Here is a 19,043-nt window from a genome sequence, read left to right as displayed (position 1 = left end):
TGAAATGGCCCCTTGTTGCTTAAAGGGAGACAAAAGTCTTTCTCAATGAATCAGGACGATTCTATTAATTAATTTTTAATAAAATTTCATCACAAACTAATAAATTTTTCTTGAATATTCATTTTTGTAGTACAAATCAATGCAAGGAATCAATAAATAATCGTTTAATTTAATATTATTAATTGAAATTGAAATTAATAATTGTCTCGTGACGCTTATGAACGAGATTGTATGTACGAGTAAAGTGCTATCGGGCTGACAAGCTTCGACACTTTAACGACCGGAAACGTGGCCGCGTTATTAGCTCCGTGTTTCCTCGTGCTCGTTCGTGGTCTTGAAACGGCCCTTCTAATCCGTTACGAAAACTTTTCGACCAACGAGTGAATCTCCAGCGCCTGTTTCAGTCGGCCCATCATTATAGACGGTGACTCAGAGAGCGAAACCAGTTTTCGTGCGCTTGTGCGTTTCCTTTTTTGCGCCACGCGGTATATGACGTTATATAGGGAGTTACTGATTGCAGCCGGGACCCGATGGAATTCGACGAACAACCGGGGATCCTCGGCTCTTTTCGTCGCGTGAAAATTCCTCTACGCCGATATTTTTGGCAACCAGCCACGATTTCGACGTCGTTACTTCAAATGCAGTATATAAATTTTAGATTAGGTTCTCCTTAGATTTTCCCTAGGCTATTCTTAGGGTTTCCTAGATTCTACTTAGGGTTTCCTAGACTCTCCTCAGTTTCTTCCAGGACTAAAGAACTTTCATCGGATGCTTAACGCTTCCATCTTCATTTCTCTAATTGAAATATCAACAACAATCGAAAGCATCGACAGTTGAAGTAGTCAGGAATTCATTTGCGATAGAAATCGCAAGTTTACTCGAAGGAGAGCCTATCGCGATCGGGATTTATCCAGGGGAAATCCTTAGATTTTCCCTAGGCTCTTCTTAGGGTTTCCTAGGCTCTCCTCAGTTTCTTCCAGGACTAAAGAACTTTCATCGGATGCTTAAAGCTTCCATCTTCATTTCTCTAATTGAAATATCGACAACAATCGAAAGCATCGACAGTTGAAATAGTCAGGAATTCATTTGCGATAGAAATCGCGAATTTACTCGAAGGAGAGCCTATCGCGATCGGGATTTATCCAGGGGAAATTGCCGCAAGAAATTTCTATTCAGGTGAAATATTCGTTTTCGTGGGGGCTAACGGTGAAGCATCCCGATGTCAGTGAGGCCCGGTAACTGGATACCGGACGAAACTTGTTCGAATTACTCTGGGAAATGAGCGACTCGTCGAATGGAGCTTCGATCTTCCACGAAGCAGTTCGAGTTTCACGTCTATTGGCGCTCGTTCAACTGCTATCCATCGACTTTTCTTTTATCCGCATTCTCTGCCCGCTGAATGGCACCCGTTATGGCTCACAACAAGAATCACGATCCCACATCGTGGGAGTGAACCGAAACCGAGTCCTCGCTGAGGTCCCGTTACCCTTCCTGTTCCATCCACCTCTTACCTTCGATCAACCCTTCCCTTCGTTCATTCCAGGATTTTAGAAAGTTGTCCGGAAGATGTTACGCTTCCACGAACGATCCTTTGGAAGGATTGCGAAAATAATTATACCGTCGCGAATCGCCGATGCGAATAAGAGACTCGAAGAGGGAGGGAATCGTTTCGAAGAGGAGACTTCTGTATAGGTCGTTGGCAGTTCAAGAGATATTTTACTCCTTTCTTTTTAAATTTTTCTTTTTTCCCCTTTTATGATTGTTACGTGAAAATGTAAGTATCTTAAGGGAAAAAAGTCCAACGATTAGAGAATAATTTTAATGCCTCGAGATGCTGAAGGAAACTGGAGGCATTTAGATATACAGCGAGTTTAAAAATGAAACTCAGAGGTCGAGATGAGATTTAAAATTAGTATCTTGATTTATGTCGCTGTTATTGCTGCTGGGAAAGAGTGGACGAGGCACGACTGAATAAAAGAAGAGAAGTAAATTAAGAGACGAGGATGGTAAGCAATGCACTGTTTTGGAAGATGAAAGTTTACTGTTTCTTTTGCATTGTTTGAACGCGACATCGTACGGTTTATGTGAGGCCACGTTTAATATGAATTTTTCAGAGACTAAAAATTTTTCCAGGAATAATTAATTTAAAAATTGAAATATACCTGGGTATCCATAAGAACTTACTTATCGTTAATCTTACTCAATTAATTATGATTGAAACTTTAGCTAATGGAAAGAATTATATTAAAAGAATAATAATTAAATTTATTAAAATAAATATTTCTGTATAATGAAAATTTAACAAAGTGTCAGTCAATATTTCTCAGAAATTTCTTGCAAATTATTACTCTTTTATAATTCGTTTATTTTTTGTTTTAATTGTAAGTGCATGTCTTAACTCGGAAGTGAAATGGCTTAAAATACCTGTACACCTTTATTACAAGAAACCTGAAGCTACGTTAACCAGCAAGCCTCATTAACGTTATTGCAACTAATTGAATGCAGAACCAGTTTTCGAACGGTAGCATTAATTGCTGATCAAGATATTAAAATATTGTACTGCCTTCTCTCAATATCCTGGTTATCTGCTTTCGGAAAACAAGTTAGAAAAAAATTAACAAGTATTACGACGATATCTGAAGTGGTATCTATTGATTAAACGTTGACCATAAACACGAAACAATTTCAAGTAGTCTCATTAAAGAATTAAAATGATCAGCTAAACGAGACGATAGAAACTTGGGAGTCTTTCAACGGAAGCCTTTCTATATTATTTATTTTCAATCATGCAACGGGCAGACACGCGATTTGATATTCAAATAGATTCCTGTCGTGATTATTCACTGTCGATGATCCATCAAAGGTCATGCCTGGCCCTGTCCCGTGATTATGAAAAACCCTCGTCAAGGGCCACCTACGATTGAAAATTTCCAGAGAGAATTATTTAAGGATACCATGAAGCTAAATCAGGCGATAATTTCATTTTCGAGATGCTGGAAGGGTCTGACGGTTTTACATGGATATTAGAAAACCTCCTAAGCAGGGACATTAAGGGTACGATGCACCTGAGGGAAAATTATCGGATAATGGCGGGCTCGTTTTCTCTCATTCATTACATGTTATCGTGAAGATAATAACAGTGCCCGACCTGTAATAACGATAGTAGAACGTCCGAGTGTTTACCTTATCCTTCGAACGGTGTAACTGTCCTTGGAACTATTCATTTTCTTGGTACAGCAATTAAATCGACGTTGTACTCGGCAGCCCGGAACGTAATGTTGTTGCGAATGTTAATCATTGTTCTTAGTCATTTTGCAAAAACCGGTACGTCGATTCACCCCTGTCATGGTGGTAACGAAATACCCGGCTGACAAGTATAATTTAACGTTCAAACGGTGTATTATCCAGCTGGACGGATCGTTAAAGTGAGACTTTGTTACGAATCCAGGCGAGCTGAAACGCGATCGTGTATCGATGTGAACTTGCAGATTTCCACTCGCATGTTTCACCTGTCATGCACTTTGCTTGCGCCTTTTTCTACAAGGGGAATTGTTGCGTTCTCGATTAGGAGGTTCGACGGTTTGCGTGTATGACAGCTGCGGATAGATGCATTGCAAATTGTAGTATGTAATTCGAAGTGCATCCTAAGGAAACCGCAATGAGGCGAATGGCAATAATAGCAGCAATCTGTATGAATTACTATTCTTCTTAGAAGAAAATTAAGTATTTGATTCGAGACTGATAATAAGATTCTTGATTATAAGAAACATTTTATAATTTCTAAAATAATAATTACTTACATTAGATTGGGAATTAAATTCAGATAATAGGAATAAAAATTATTATAAATATAGCGAAATGCTTGATACCTATTTGTTAAATTGTAAGAAATAATTTCATAGAAGATTATGAATTTTCTCAAGATAATAATAACTAATAACACAGTAATTATTAAATTTCTGTATCAAACTGAAAGGGTTATTATGTGCAAAAGATGCTCCCGCCGTTAGTTATTTTCGCTGCTAATCACAAAAAACACGATATACAAATTGCAGAGCTAATAACGATTAAACTGGAAACGATCGTATAACCATAAATTTCGAAAATCATCGAATTTTACGAGGAATATAAAAAGTCTCGAGGCGGGAGCGAGTTCGATGATGTTTCAAAAACGCCGCGTGCGAGGATCGGTCGATAGTCTCGTTGTAAATTCGACCTCACGAGCCATCCTGAGGATAGATAGAAAGAAAAAAAAAAAAAAAATGAAAAAGAAGAGCCGAAACCTTTCCCGAGAAATCGTGCGAAAGTTTCTCCGGCGACGGTATAAACACGTCGTTACGGATTACAAGGAGGAACCGATTTCATGAGCATCCTGCCTAATCGTGGGGTGTTCCTCATGATTCATGAATAAAATATATGGCCGCCGTCCACTCGGCTACGAGTACCGGGCCTAAGTGCCCTTCTAGGAGAAGACTATTAACTGATACATCATAAACTGTCGTTTATGGCGTCAACGGGGTATTATTCACGGGAAGGCACGGCGAGACAATGGCGCGGTACTTAGCACGTGTGTAATGAACTTCTTTAATGAATCCTTGTCACGATATTTACGATGACCGATGAGATAATTTTGCTGGTTAAATAGTTATACTGAAACATCTTTATTGGTTGCATTATGCTACTTGAAGTATGTAACAAGGAATAGAAAAAATATCAAAATACCCTAGGTCAGTGATTATCAATTTTTTTAATAAATCCGTACCATCGAAATTGAAATTATAATACTGTGTACTCTAATTGAGATTTTCAACATTTCATATTAAATTCCTTTTTATTCTACTTTTCCAAATTCTATATTAATATACTATTTTTCTAATATGTGAAAGTCTCTCCCTTAGAAATTCAAATGGAAATTTTAGTCAAAAAATTGAAAGAACTTCTACCGACTATGTTCCACTGACGATCTGAAAAGCCTATCGGTCATAATTTTCACAAATAACACGGATCAGAAGAAATATAAACAACGAGCACTTTAAATCATACTTATTCACACTTGACATACTATCTCGTTGACAACTGCATTAAGAAACGAGCGGTTGCTACAAGTTATCTTTACGGAGCAACCCTGTTGCTGTACTTGCACAACGATCCTTTCATGGTCGTCCGCGGCGAGGCGAGATCACAAATCACGATGCATAAGCATTAAACGCAACGATGCTGCGAGGAAAACGTTGTTACCATAATGGCTGTAATATTATGACACCGAGGTATGGAGGGATCGTGTTTATCGGTGATCTGTAGTCGCACCCGCAAAACGAGCATGTGCGTGATGATGCTTACTGCAACTCGATTTAATCCCGTACGTTGTAAATCATTCAGGGTAACTATTTTTCTTTTCTTTTTTATTTTCTTTCGACGATTAAGATAATCAGCAGGTTCGTCGTGACGATAGAATTTTTTGCGGCTGGGAAACGAGTCGATTATCGAGGTATTTCTTATTTTCTTCTTCTTCTTCTTTTTTTTTTTTCTTTTCTTTATCTGAATAAACTTGCTCGAAAATTTACTCGGTGAGTGAATCTAATCTAGTGTTTGCGGCGACGCGTGTTTGCATTGATAAACTTCCGTGATAATGTTTGTCATTATCGTTATCGACGAAGAGAGCCAAAAGCGAGGGTAGGAACTTTAATGCACCTCGTCCGTTTACCAACTGGATTATCCTGTCGCGTTTCGAGCCGAGCCGAGAGGCAAGAACGATAGAATGTTGCAATTACAGTCTACTTAGGCGTTTCCTTTAACGCCGTTATGCGTTTTAATTATGGTAACTCAATGCTGCCTGTGCAACTTTTGCGTAACTGATCAGGTTTCTGCACCATGTACAGGGTGTCTTTTAACAAGGTGGTGTTATGTCGTTTTGATTACCACCCTTGGTGCCACTAAAGGTTTCATAAAATTAGTGTTTGAATTTTTAATAAATTCCTTCCACTATTTTCACGATATTTTGTTTTCTCTATTACTTATCATTTTCAGTCTTTTTAATTAGGGTGAATCAGGAAATTCTTAATAATATTAATGATAAACATCCACAGGATATGGAAAATATCGAAAATATTAATCAATATTTGGCAAATTATTTTTTCGAACCTGGATTATTGAAAATAAAAATTTTAAATCTTATTAGTAATAAGTGTAAAGTCATTTGGGATCATATTATTTTTCTTATTTCCATTGGAATGTTTTCCAACATCAATGACAGGTGATTTGTTAATAATCTAAAAAACAAGAAGTATGCATTTGTTAATAGAACATTTTTTACTCTATTTTACGTATCTCCCCTACTACCACTCCTAATCCTTTCACTACATCCTGTGTGATAGTTGATCGCTGAAACTTGATAAATCATTTATTTATGATTCTTAAGAAAGACTTGTACCCCATTATTATTTGATATTAATTCATTATCTAAAGTTGTTACTGTTTTCTTAATAACCTTTACCATTTTCAGGATCTATAAATATATCACCCGTAATCAAAAAAAGAGAAACTAATAGAAAAATATTATTTCAAATGAAATAACTATCATACTAATAATGCGTGGTAGCAAATAGAAGGTTTGAAATTTTAAACTGTACCTAATTAATTTCTCATTACTTTCATCTGTTACAGACAATTCCACCTTTACGAGGGTTAACACCCCCGGAAGGAGGACCATCATCCACTTCGCAAAATCGCGAACGACCACGGAGGAGGTGGCAGGTACCTACCTGGGGCGAAGTCTTCGTTCCACCTGTGAGCTTGGATTTTCGCGTGCGGAACTTCTCCCTTGCCGTGATCCGAGTGGGCTGAGAAACGGTAGCGAAGGAAGAGAGTCGCCCCGTGGCACGTGGCAGCCACGTATTTCAATAATAGCAGGAATTAAAGTCGAGGACGAGGGGTAAGGTAGGTTCGTTCGGACGGCAACCGTTTTCTTTTCCCTACCGACCCACTGCCCTTTTTTCCGTCTCCTTCTGCACCGGCAGAAGTTCTTCAACTCGCTGCTGTATTTTTTCTTTTTCTTTTTTTTCTTCACTTCCCTCTCCGTTCCCTTCCGGGACACAATCGGATTCTAACGCGTGCCCGTGGACCCGTGTGAGGAACCGCGCGCGACACCTTTTGCCCTCGCTTTCTTGCGGACATCACACGTTCTTCATTCTTTCTCTATCCTCCTCGCCTCTTCGTCACCTCGGCGAGGATCCAGACGACCAGGTAGCGTTCCTCTAGCATCCTGATTATGCCACGGATCCTGAACATGCTGGTTAAATCGCCACCTACCCTACTGTCTCGTTTTATCCAGGTAGCCGTGAGATTTTTATTGCGACAGCTTTGACCCATTGATCTGCTCCTGTAATTCCTTCCTCTTCTTCTTTTACGGACCCGATCTCTTTTCTTTTTTTTCGTGTAAGAACGACGGTCGTGCGGTGTCACGAGACATCATATTGCGAAATCGTGTTCCTACTCTTGTTGTCTCCTCGACCACTTCATTCTCGGAAGGTCTTGTTCGGACGGACCCGAATGGCGGAGGAACTTTGTCGCAACAGGTTGCATCGACCGTCTATTGACCCTGGTAATTCAAACTCCAATCGGCTTGAGAGCAATAACGCGGAATTTCGGGTGCATGCTTTGTCGAAACGGTGTTTTGGTGTATCGTACCCTTGAAAGTGCTGCTCCGTAAGTAGGTTAGGGTTAAATTAATAACGAGGCTTAATTGACGCTGAACTGCGGAGGTAATACGCGGAGATTTCTTAGGGTAAATATCCTTTTTCTTTTTTCTCAATAATTCACTGTCCCTATATTTTAATATTCCTCTCAATTTCACAATGATGCCAAATTTAAATACCTAATTTATCCTGGAACGTCCCTTATTAAAAAGACCGACTTCTTTCGTAAGAAAAGAAATTTATTTTCCATGTTAATTCGATGAATCTGTTCCGTGTCTTAATTGGTTACACCGCTCGCGAACCATTTCTCACGGGCAAGAAAAAGAGAAACATCAGAGTCACTCGATCACGGAAATGATCCAGACACGAAACACCGTTGTTAATCGACGAGAAAGAAAGAAAAATGAGCTATCCCTGCAATCTAGACCGATCAATTACCGAAAGATTCATTTAACCGGCATCGTATTCTTATCACATCCTCGTAATGACTGCGAATTGGTGTCATAAGCGGCGAACGTGTACGAAGGTTATACGCGTAAGAGGCGGGAAGTTCCTTTGGCGGAAGAAAAATTGAACGGGGCGCCTCGGAGCGTGTTCCTGGAATTGAATCAAACAAGTGTTACCACCCTCTTCGAGTATAATATATCTTCTAACATTCTGCAGAGGGACCGAGACGGATAGCTCCCTGGCCTGTTCCAGGATATACCTGATCCCCACGTAGAGATCCACGTCCGTTTCAGGATTTTCTTTTTGCGTCCCGCGTTGCACGCCTCCGGGAACGAAATTGATGTTTGTACTGTTCAAAATCGTCGAGATACGCTGTTTCACCTTCCCTGTACGTGTGCGCGTACGTGTGTCACCGTGCGGACGATGTTAAAAATGATTCCGTGAGAAAGTATGACGCTGCTGGAACCGGCTTGAATGATGATGTACACCGGCTGGACGCGGACTAACTTCGTCTGTCAAGACAGCCCTGTTGTTCGTTCTGCGTTTATTATTTTATCTCCTCTCTTTGGCAACGCGCGTCTTCAATGACGTGGATGCGCGTACTTCTTTACTGTTCATTTGCAACGTATACTTAAATCAACCCCCGTGGCAGCGGCTTAAGGTATCGTAGCGCCACAAGTCGCATCTCAAATAATTGTTTCTTTATGTTACAATTTATCATATTATTATTGGTATTTAAAATTTAATTTATTTTTATATTTTGCAATTTTTGTGGTAACATAACTTCATAAAATATAAAAATCAATTTACAAGGGTTGCAATAAGAGTCATTAACATTTCTACCATCAGGGTAAATGTTGACTGTGCGATGATTGGCAGCGTAACAATAATTTCGTAAATTGGTCAGGATAATTTTATTTTAAGGGTTAAGACTGCACGTGTTGCAGGATACCGTGTCGAAGATACGGTGTAAAAGCAACCTCCTGGTAGACACAGTACGATAACGAGTCTCATCATTGACAAGCATTATCCTTTCACGCGATCACCTTTGACTGACAAACCAATTATTCGGCACTCGGCGCTGACGAGCCAACTATTTTATCAATCAGCGCCGGCGGCCCTCTTCGTGGTCAGAAGAAACGACGCTGTTTTGTGCATACACGAGGAGCGAGGTGGACGAAGAGAGACGAGAAGAAGCGCGGGTGTTCATCGTCGAAGAGAGCTATAATAGCACGAAACATAATCCTCGGGCGAATCTAACGAGTCCTGGAAGAGCGAGCTGGACCAAAGGTAGAAAGAGGAAGTTGGAAAAGGGTGAGATGAAGGACGAAGGAACTCGTCTTTGGGCTGAACGAGGAGAGGGAGCCGGGTAATGAAGAAGGTTCGAGTAAGGATGAAGAGAAAGAAGGAGGATCGAAAGATTGAATGTCAGAGGGACAGAGGGGATAGCGGTTCGGCGCCTCTCCGATCATTCTTCAGTCTAGCGCAACGACTCATCGGCTTTTTTACCGGCGTGGCTCTGAGAAGACGTTAAAATTGCTCTAATGGTGGACCAAAGAGAAAAGCCATGCCCGACAGGTACTTATCTTTTTTCTTTTTTTTTTTTTCCTTTCGCCTGGTTCGTGTGTCTTTCGGTGCCACCCTCAGTTGGCCACCCTTTTCCTTCTACACCTTCTCGTTCTATCCAATGCCACGGACCTTCGTCGACACCTTATCGATGGAATCGTAAAAGTCCTTGGACTTGTGATCCTTTAGGAGATACACTTTCTCTAGGGAATTGTGCTAACTGTTTCTCAGCCCTTCATTTATTATCGTGTTTGAAAGCTGGAGCGTAGATCTGGAGATTATTTTTCATTTGGTTCCCAGCGACTTTTGTCTCCATTCGAACATCGTCTTTTCGGAAAATCGAATTAGTGCATGGTGCTTATCGTTAGAATTTTAAAAGTTAAAATGACATTTAATTGACTTTTCGTTTAAGAAGCAAATTTTATTTCATTGCACCTGTTAAAAATAATTTTGTTCCTAGAATTTTCTTAATTGCATTGCCTGATTAATGTAAATGATTTTCTTTTTCATTTATAAAATTATGTCAAAGATTTATATTGTGGGGTTTATCCAGTGCTGGATATGAAGAGGAGGTCTAAGAGGGGCTGTTGCTCCGGGCTCCATTTTCTAAGAGACCTCCTTCTAAACACCCTCTTACTATGTCAAAAAATATTGAATTAAATTCTTTGTTACTGTTGCCTTTTACCTTTAGAATTTTCAATTTTGCAATCAAGTTTATCAACAAAAGTGCCTCTCGATATAGCCCTGGGTCCTAGAAATCTTAGTTCGGTCCTGGCTCCTCTTATATTCTACACAATCATACAAAGAATAATTAATCAAATTTTTCAATCCTAAATACTATAGGCTCATCAAGATGGCTATCTATAGCAGATCTTAGCTTTAGAAAATTAAAATGTCTTAACTCGATGGTTTTACGAAAGGAACAAATGAAAGGACGCGAAACGTTTAGATAAAATCAATATCCCCGTTGAATCGAAGCGGTAACTAAGAATTGAGATAACAAAGGAACAGAGTGGCCCGTTGGCTTGGTATAATTACGCTCGGTCGAGCAGTCCGCGAGCGCGCTTATTATATTTGCCGTAATTGCCGAGTCCTGATTCAATTTGATCGCAGTCGTAATCTCGCTAGACGGACTAATTGCCGTCGACCGTGTATCTGAATTCGTGTATCTCCGACAAAATGCGCGTATAATTGCCCGAAGTATAGATTGAGTGGGTGGGAGAGACACTCGTGTGCATTTTAATCTTCGTGTGGACAAGCTGGTACTTTGTTAAATCTTTGATATCGAAAATTTCTGAAATTTCTATATTTATTCGCACATAATTATTCCATGTCCGATCAAGTAATATAAATCAACCTAAAGCAATGTTCACATTAGGTAATTTTTGAAGAGCCGAGTTTTAAACAAAAATAATTATTCAAAGACATAAATTGCTCGCCCTAAATTTATTATCGAAATTATGTCCACATTTTACGATACACCCTGGAGAAATGCACCCGATTGCCCGCTTAAAGAGTTGAGAGTTACTGGCCGAACTATAATCCTATAGTTGGCGTCGTCATTATGTCTACATCGTGGGTATGCGAGAGCAGCGTGGCTCTCCCATTATCTCGTTTACGTCACGAAGACATTGCTCGCGTTCGTTCGTGGCCAGTGCAATTCAGAAAATCACTAAGAAATAATAAGTTAGCGCGGATCCTTGCCTCTCGAGGGTTCTCCGTGCTCTTCCTTATCCTTCCTTCCTTAGCCGATAGTAATTACCCCGGGACGTGTACACGGATACATCGTCCGCTGGATCACGAGATACTTCCACCCTTGCTCCTTTCCTCGATCGCGAACGAAAAGCTTGCATTTTTATTCCGGAAAATTGGAAACAAACGGTTAAGGACAGGCGGTGTTGGCTTTAAGAGAGAAAGGGTAGGAAAAATTATATAAAAATTTACTTTAGAAAATTTAAACAAGAGTTAGGATCATATAAAGAAGGACAGTTTAATTCATGTTTGATATATTAACCCTTCGTTAGATTACGAAGTGCTAAATGTTTGAAACGGCAATAATTGCGGTACCAATGTAGGTGTATTGTCAATTGTGGTTCTTAGCGTGGTTTCGGAGAAATCGACACCATTTGTGGCTTTGCTGACCGAGAGCTAGGTGTTCCAGAGGGTAGTGCTACTCATGGCTGTTTCATTTGAGGTTTCATCCGAAACTGTGATTTGTGTGTGTGTTTATCGTACATTGTCTACTCTGTACACTATTCTCAGTGATCATTGGTGTAACTAGGTAAAGTCCAGAATCGGTCTGGTTCTCTAAAAATGAGAACTGGACCTTTATCATTCTAAAAATCCACAATTTTTTGAATTTTAAAAGAATTTAGAAAATATTTAAGAGAACTGACTCACTCCAATGTCAATAATTTTTATTAAAAAAAATATATATATACTGATCGAATTGAGTAACCTCCTTCTTTTTCGAAGTTAGTTAAAAAGAATAGCGTACTTCTTCTTATAATTAACAATCTGCTTAAAATTGCAACATTATTTTAGCTATATCAGTTTTTAGACTTTTTAAAATTATTTTAATTATTCTTTAGACTAGTAGACCTCTTTCATTTTTATTATTTATTCATTAATTTCAAACGAAGTGCACGCGATGATTTTAAAAAATGTTTAATCGAACATAGTATCATGATTAGAAACAGGGAATAATTGTTGCCAGGTCATCGCTGTCATCTTTTTCCAAGCGTCGCCGGAAGAAAAAGAATCTATGCCATAGGTGGTATAAGTGGGTCACTGTCGCTTTCAATTAGGCGCAAAACGGCGCGCGAAAAGAAGAGCCTTCTTCGCACATTTGCCGGCGACATCTCAGACGGGCAAAAAGCGAACGACCCTCCGCAAAATCGTGTCCCTTCCTTCCTTACTTCCTTTCTTCTTTCTCTCTTCCCATCTCCATTAAAAGACCTTTGGCCCTCCTTCCTCAATGGATCCCTAAGTTTGAGAAAGGTCGGTCAAACTCGTGGCTTCCCTTTCTGCTTAACGATTGCCTGTTAGGCCCCGTACGTGTATTCAAGGATCGATTTTCTTTTCTTCATTTTCTTTTCATAGTAATTCGAAATCGATGTTACGCAACCTTGAACACATCTTCATGAGAAATTTATTAGCTTGAAGGTATTGGAAAATGGAGAGGAAAAAGAAATTCTGACTTCTGAATGGCCCTTTGGATATTTCTAAAATTTAAGTGTTTTTTCTATTTTTAATTTTCTTTTATAATAAACCGAAATACGTAAGTTTAAATATTTTCATGAGTAATTTATTAACTTGACGGTTTTAAAAAAGAAAATTGCCCTTTTGGTATTTCTGAAATGTAATTCCGTAAAGTACCTAATTTCATAAATCACAAATTACAATTTTAAAAAAATATTTGTCTAGGTATTATTCGTATTTCGAACGAAACTTTCTGTAAAAGCATGATAAATTGACGCTGACCGGAAATGATTTAACGGTTCAAGAATGATTCCCTTCGGGGAGATCTTAATCTTAGAACTCGTTCCTTTCTACTGTTCTTATTCTTTCGATATGTTAAGTCACTTGTTCAACTTCCGAGAAGAAGTTTCGAACAATGGATTGCAGTTTTGTAATTAAAATTCTTACCTTCAACCGGGGAGCGTTTAAAAGTATTTCAGTTATTTCCGGTCCCCGTTACTCTTAAGATTTATGCTGCAGGCTGCAAGTTTAAGGTCGTACCTTTTACTTTTGAAATGCAGCGAATGAATAATCATAATCGATATCCAATGATGTTGTATTACCAGTAATTGACGGTGTGTGTCATTCATTATTTACACTTTATCAGCTGCATGTTTCGTGGAATTTATGATTCTTGTAACTTTATATTGCTTCTTGGAACTCGACAAAAATTATTCGGAGAATTACATCTGACAACTTTTATTAATATTTACTGCGAAATCACTGATTGGAAGATTATAATTAAGGCGCGATGCGATAAATACATACGCTTGACAGTAAAGTCATAGAAATATTGTCAGAGCCTTGAAAATCAATTTAATTAGTTTCTGTCAATGAACTAATTAAATTGTAATTGAAAATTCTATCAAGACTTTTGCAATGACCTAATATTAAATCCAGGAAGTTAATTACCTTCAATAAAAGAAGAAAAATAATTTTCTTGATAAAACAAATTGATCATTGAAAATTTTTCTAAAATAGCTTCAAGAAAATATAACAAACCCTTTGCGACATATCTAAAACATTTCTTTTTTTTCAGAAGAAACGAATTCATAAAGGAACCAGGAACTGGCTGGGATTGACGAAGCGCCACAAACATAATCCCAAGACATCAGGCTGTGTTGGAAACCGACCTGGGTCAACGGGCTACAACTGTGTCTCGACCTGCAGTCGATTCTTTATCATCGCTTCTGTGGTCGTGTGTGTCACAGATTCGAAAAGACCTTGACATTCAGGTACCATAATCTCCCATTCATTTACGTAATTCTCAACGCCTTTTATTCTTATCCATTTATTCACATTGAATAGTTTTTGATTAGCAGAGTTTGAAATTATTGAAAAAAAAGAAAGGTAATAAATTTGATGTGCTCCAAAGTAAAATTGAAGCAAAATAAGGTAGCTGATGAAATTGCTGTTTGATCGATTAAAGAGTTATCTCAGCGACGAAAAGAAGCATCCATCGTTTCCCACGTAACGATTTAACAGCAGCCCAATTACTATCCCTCGGGCACGGGGTGAGCGTTCCGCAAATAGGGCAAAGTCAGCGACAAGCAAAAAGACGGTAGCCAGAGGGCCGCGATCATGGTCTCAGCGGCATTTGATGGTGGTGGTGTCGGAGAGATACACTTTTTGTGGGTTTCTAGGCCGCTAAGAAGCGAATGAATGAACACGGCTCTTCGTAATCCATTCATGCTTCAAGAGGGTACAACCCTCCTCCTTCTCCTCCGACTTCTTCTTGAAGGAGATCGCAAAGAAGCGAGAGAGTAGCGTAGAGCGGGAATGAGAAAGAGTCAGAGACCCTTCATCTCCTCGGGATCCTTCCTTGTAACTCGCGCTGTTATATTTTGTTTGTCTGCTTCCGAAGAACCCTCCGGACCTCCTCCTTCCTTCTTCTTCTTCTGCCCTCCGCCACCTCCCCATCCTTCTCCTCCTCCTCCTCTTTCCCGTTTCTCCCTCGTGTTAGACCTCACTTAGACCCCAGGATCTGGGTCAGATTACATGTATACAACTTGTTGAGGCATCAAGCGTGGCTGAGGGTACGGAGACGTCGTCCGTCGTCAATTCGCAAATCGAATTATGCCCCATCGACGCCCCTCTTACCTTTCCCTACGTCTTTCTTTCACGATTACTTCAGATTCTCGCGGTCCTTTCCTTGCTTTTCCATTTGCCGCCTTTCGGTTGGGACATTGCGATCAGCTGATTATGAATCTTCTTCTTGAGAAGATCTTACGTTAAGAAGGTATGTCATCCTAAAACTTCTAAGAATAAATAAAATTTGTGAACATTTTCGTAGGTAATTTATCTATTCAGATTAACTTTCCATAAGAATCCATCGCTCGTGTAATTAGGAACTCCTTGAATTGTTTGATTAGAAAATATGAATAATAGAAATGAAGAAATAAAATCATTATTCAGTGAAATTCTTAACAACTTCAGCTTGTCAGTGAACGGGTTAATTAGAGTCGTTCATCAAATTAATTCGTTTGGAATATTCCTAAGCGGCCGTATTTTGATCGTATCGTTATCTTGTAAGAAAATATCTTGCATTGCGGTGAAATATCCTCTGGATGGCAATGATTAATTTAGTGTGAATAACAAAAAATGATAAAAGTTTATTTTAGCCAGCACCGCGACGTGCTTTATCGGTGCGTTGATCGGGCCAGGTTTACCAGCCGAGTTCTGGTGCAACCTGGAGAACGGCATTCCATCGATTTCCGTTGCAGCTGCTCGATCGTGAGTGTCCTCCACTTGGTGACCAACGATACGCCGATTTGTCAAATTTTTTCGTCGAAAATCACCGTTTAATTTTTATAATATCACGTTGGGAAATGTAAGGTTCTGTTATTAATCCTTGGACAGCGGACCATGGAGAGAGGCACAATTTTAATTTAATTTTGCATTTCATATTACTTTCTTTTTTTAAGCTTGAAACAAAGTTATTGGGAAGTAAAATAATCTGGTAACTATGTTAACGTGATTGAAAGAAGGAAACGTACGAGGCGTGGTTCCCAGACGAGTCCAATTAATTCGGCAAACCCAGCAATTAGCGAAATTATTAATAAAAATCGTAATGAAGCTAAATCAGCGGTGATAGAAGCCTTCCTGTGCGGTCGTCGGTGGACCATTGTGCGACCGTGATGCACCGTTTAATAATCGGCAGCGTCTTTCGAATTGTATGTCAATTGGCGACAATAATAAAATTCGACGCTGGCGTCGAGATGTTGCGAGTGTCCTTCTCTTGCGAGAAAGTCGATTAGTTCGACTTTAATTAAAGACATTGCGCGATTCCGTTCGCCATATGGTATCAGTTTGAATCGTCTTAAAGATATTCAAATTTTTCAAATAACTTTGGAATATTCTTCATTTTAATCTCTTTCATGCATCCATAAAGTTTCATTTGATGATTTCGTTAACTTTGATATTGTTATTGTGTTACATTTGCAAACAAAAGGGTAATACTTCAACTACTTATAAAATATTAATGTAAGTGAACTTATTAATATTGGTGTAAGTATGTAGGGTGGGTCTAATCCCCCCCAACAAAGTAAATGGGTCTCCTGACTCTTCTTAGATTATAATATCCTCGAATTCTCAAATTCTTAAATTCCCAAAATCCTGAAATCTCAAAATTCTCAAATTCTTAAATTCCCAAAATCCTGAAATCTCAAAATTTTCAAATCTCAAAATTCTCCAATTCTCCAGTTCTCAAATTTTCCAATCCTCAAATTCTCAAATTGCAAAATATTCAAGTCACAAAAATTCTCAAATCCGAAAATTAAAAAAAAAATCAGGAATCTGAGCTTTTCTTCATCGAAATCAAAAGAGCTCACGATCAATGCAATTCAATGAAACGAAATGGATATTTTCTTTCTCCCGGTTCCTTGAAAAATGGCAAGATGGAGGAAATTCAAAGTCAGGAAAAGTCTTGTCGTCCGATCCGTCGCGGCGACGAGGACAATAATTCTTTGGGTCGACGTCGAGACGAGAATAATTGGCGGAAAGAAGAACCGGATGCAGCGCGGAGGGCAAGAACGGATGGAAAGGAGAAGACACGGGATGCAAAATGGCAAGAATATCGGTTGCACGGAACGACAGAGACCACGCACAACTAAGATTATATTCTCATTAACTTGATCTCGGCGAAATCATCGGGACGAATGGGAATTGCTCGCGAGATTGAATATTCGACGGTCTTCCGTCGATTTCGAAGGGTCTTGGAACTCGCTCAATTTTCTTCAACCAAACGGATCAATCTATTTTTCCTCCAGAAAATTGCTACCGGAAATCTTTTCATTTGAAAGTTGAAAGCAATGCTCCATTGTAATTTGGTTCTTCCACAAATTGAATGAAACAAATCTTAAAATGCATGACTTGAAAAATTAATATTTTTCAAAACTATAGATAATTCTTTATTTTAATTACTTTTCCATAATTTTTTGAGAAATATATTTGGATAAAATATCTTAATAATTTTCGGTATTAAATTATAAATGGAAGGATACAGAGTAAATGGATTTTACTCCATACAGTGTTTACAAAATCCATTGTTATGAAGTTCAAGATTTTCTTCTTTCTAATTGCAAGTGTTGAAAGATATCTCATAAAAGTGTTTGTAAGTCGAAGAAACACCTTTTTCACGGAGAAGTCATGCAGTTCGTTTTCCACTTCGGTGGCACTGTTTCCCGAGATTGATGGAAGGAGCTCAGTGACAGGAAAATTGAAATCCTTCGCCTTCTTCCGGACTTGAGAAAGGAACATAGCAAAACAGCGACCGAGTTACAGAAATTCTTTCGAGCAGTCTGATCAATTCAGCAAATTAATGACTAATTTAAATAATTTCCAGTACTTCAAAAATTTAATTTCTATACAAAATTCAAAGCGACAGTAACCGTGAAATTGATTACTCTGACAAATTACAAAAGACTTCCAATCTTATAATTAAAGTAAAAAAAGTAAAATTAAAAAATCAACGCAGTCTAAAAAGTAAACAATAGCGAATCAGTTCAACACAAAACGCAATTGTTCTCCATTGATTGTACAATCTCTTCCTCTTCAAACGGCCCATTCAAGTTATTTTTCCATTGAACGATCTCATCTTCAGCGTATCAGTCATATAAGGTCATCATCATCAAGGTCTTTTTAAGAAAAAAAAAGAAAAGAAAGATGAATCTGTGCGAAGGAGGAGAACGAAGTGTCGAGACGGACGCGACAAAGACGGTCCCTGTGAAATTCCCGATTCCGTACTCGTGCATAATCGAATTATTCTTCGTGCGGGTGGAACATGTGCGCCCCGGAACGCTTGACGTCATGGGCCAGATAAAACGTCCGGAAAGCGGTCGCGAGATTAGAGAGGAGAGCGGAATTTCTGGCGGCGAGTCAGCGAGATTTCGTGCGAGCGAAGAAAAATGAAGCGTAGGAGAAGGAGAGAGAAACGTGAACTCTGACAGGGTGACAGAGAAGGCTAGGATGAGAAACAGGGAAGAGGAAGGGAGAGAAAGATGAGAAAGGGTGAAGAGGAAAGAAGCGAGAAGGCGCCACGAAATTGGCAGTCTAATAAAAGAAGCCAGGGAGAAATCGACTGCAGTGGATCGATCCGAGACTGCATTTTCATCGTGATAACGATCGCTCATCAAGGATATACCTACTACTTCTTTTATCTCCTCTATTCTAAACCCCCCCAACCCCCACCCTCCGTACCTGAGCCGATCCTTTAAAACGATGATCATTTTAAGGTATCGCGTCGTTTCAGCTTTTCTTTTTTTCTTCTCTTCTTCCTCCTCCATCTCCTTGTTCTTCGTCTTCGCTTCTTTTCTTTCGCGTTTTGTATTCTTATTCTCACCCAAGACGAAACTCGGTTTTTAATGATAGGCGGCCGGCTTTTTTCATTCGCGATGGCTTGCCCCGTTACCGGGGCTACCCATTGTATCGGGACGATAATTAAACGTTGTCAAAATGGAACACGCGTGAGTACGTTCATTTTTCTGTAAGCGATTGCACGAAATTTCGCTGGTACTTGCTTCCATGTTCTTGCCTCTCGTAGTTTCGTTCGGCGGATGATGAACGACCGGAGGAAAACGGTGGTCCGGATTGGACGAT

General features: G+C 39.2%; 1 long non-coding RNA gene across 2 annotated transcripts in view; it reads left to right on the top strand.

The window, feature by feature from the left end:
* LOC114871463 overlaps window positions 1-19,043 on the top strand; it is a 66,014-nt gene that overhangs the window by 35,179 nt on the left and 11,792 nt on the right. Inside the window, exons 3-5 of one of the 2 annotated variants that reach the window (XR_003788579.2) lie at window positions 6,664-6,936; window positions 9,066-9,719; window positions 13,987-14,182. This is a non-coding gene — a long non-coding RNA (uncharacterized LOC114871463). Of the gene's footprint in view, window positions 1-6,663; window positions 9,720-13,986; window positions 14,183-19,043 lie in introns of both variants that reach the window. The other variant, XR_006830504.1, reaches the window with a different exon arrangement.

The sequence above is a fragment of the Osmia bicornis genome, chromosome 2 (assembly GCF_907164935.1).
Source record: "Osmia bicornis bicornis chromosome 2, iOsmBic2.1, whole genome shotgun sequence".
Lineage (NCBI taxonomy): Eukaryota > Metazoa > Arthropoda > Insecta > Hymenoptera > Megachilidae > Osmia > Osmia bicornis.
Note: the sequence above shows the minus strand (reverse complement) of the source record. Positions and strands in the feature narration are given on the sequence as shown.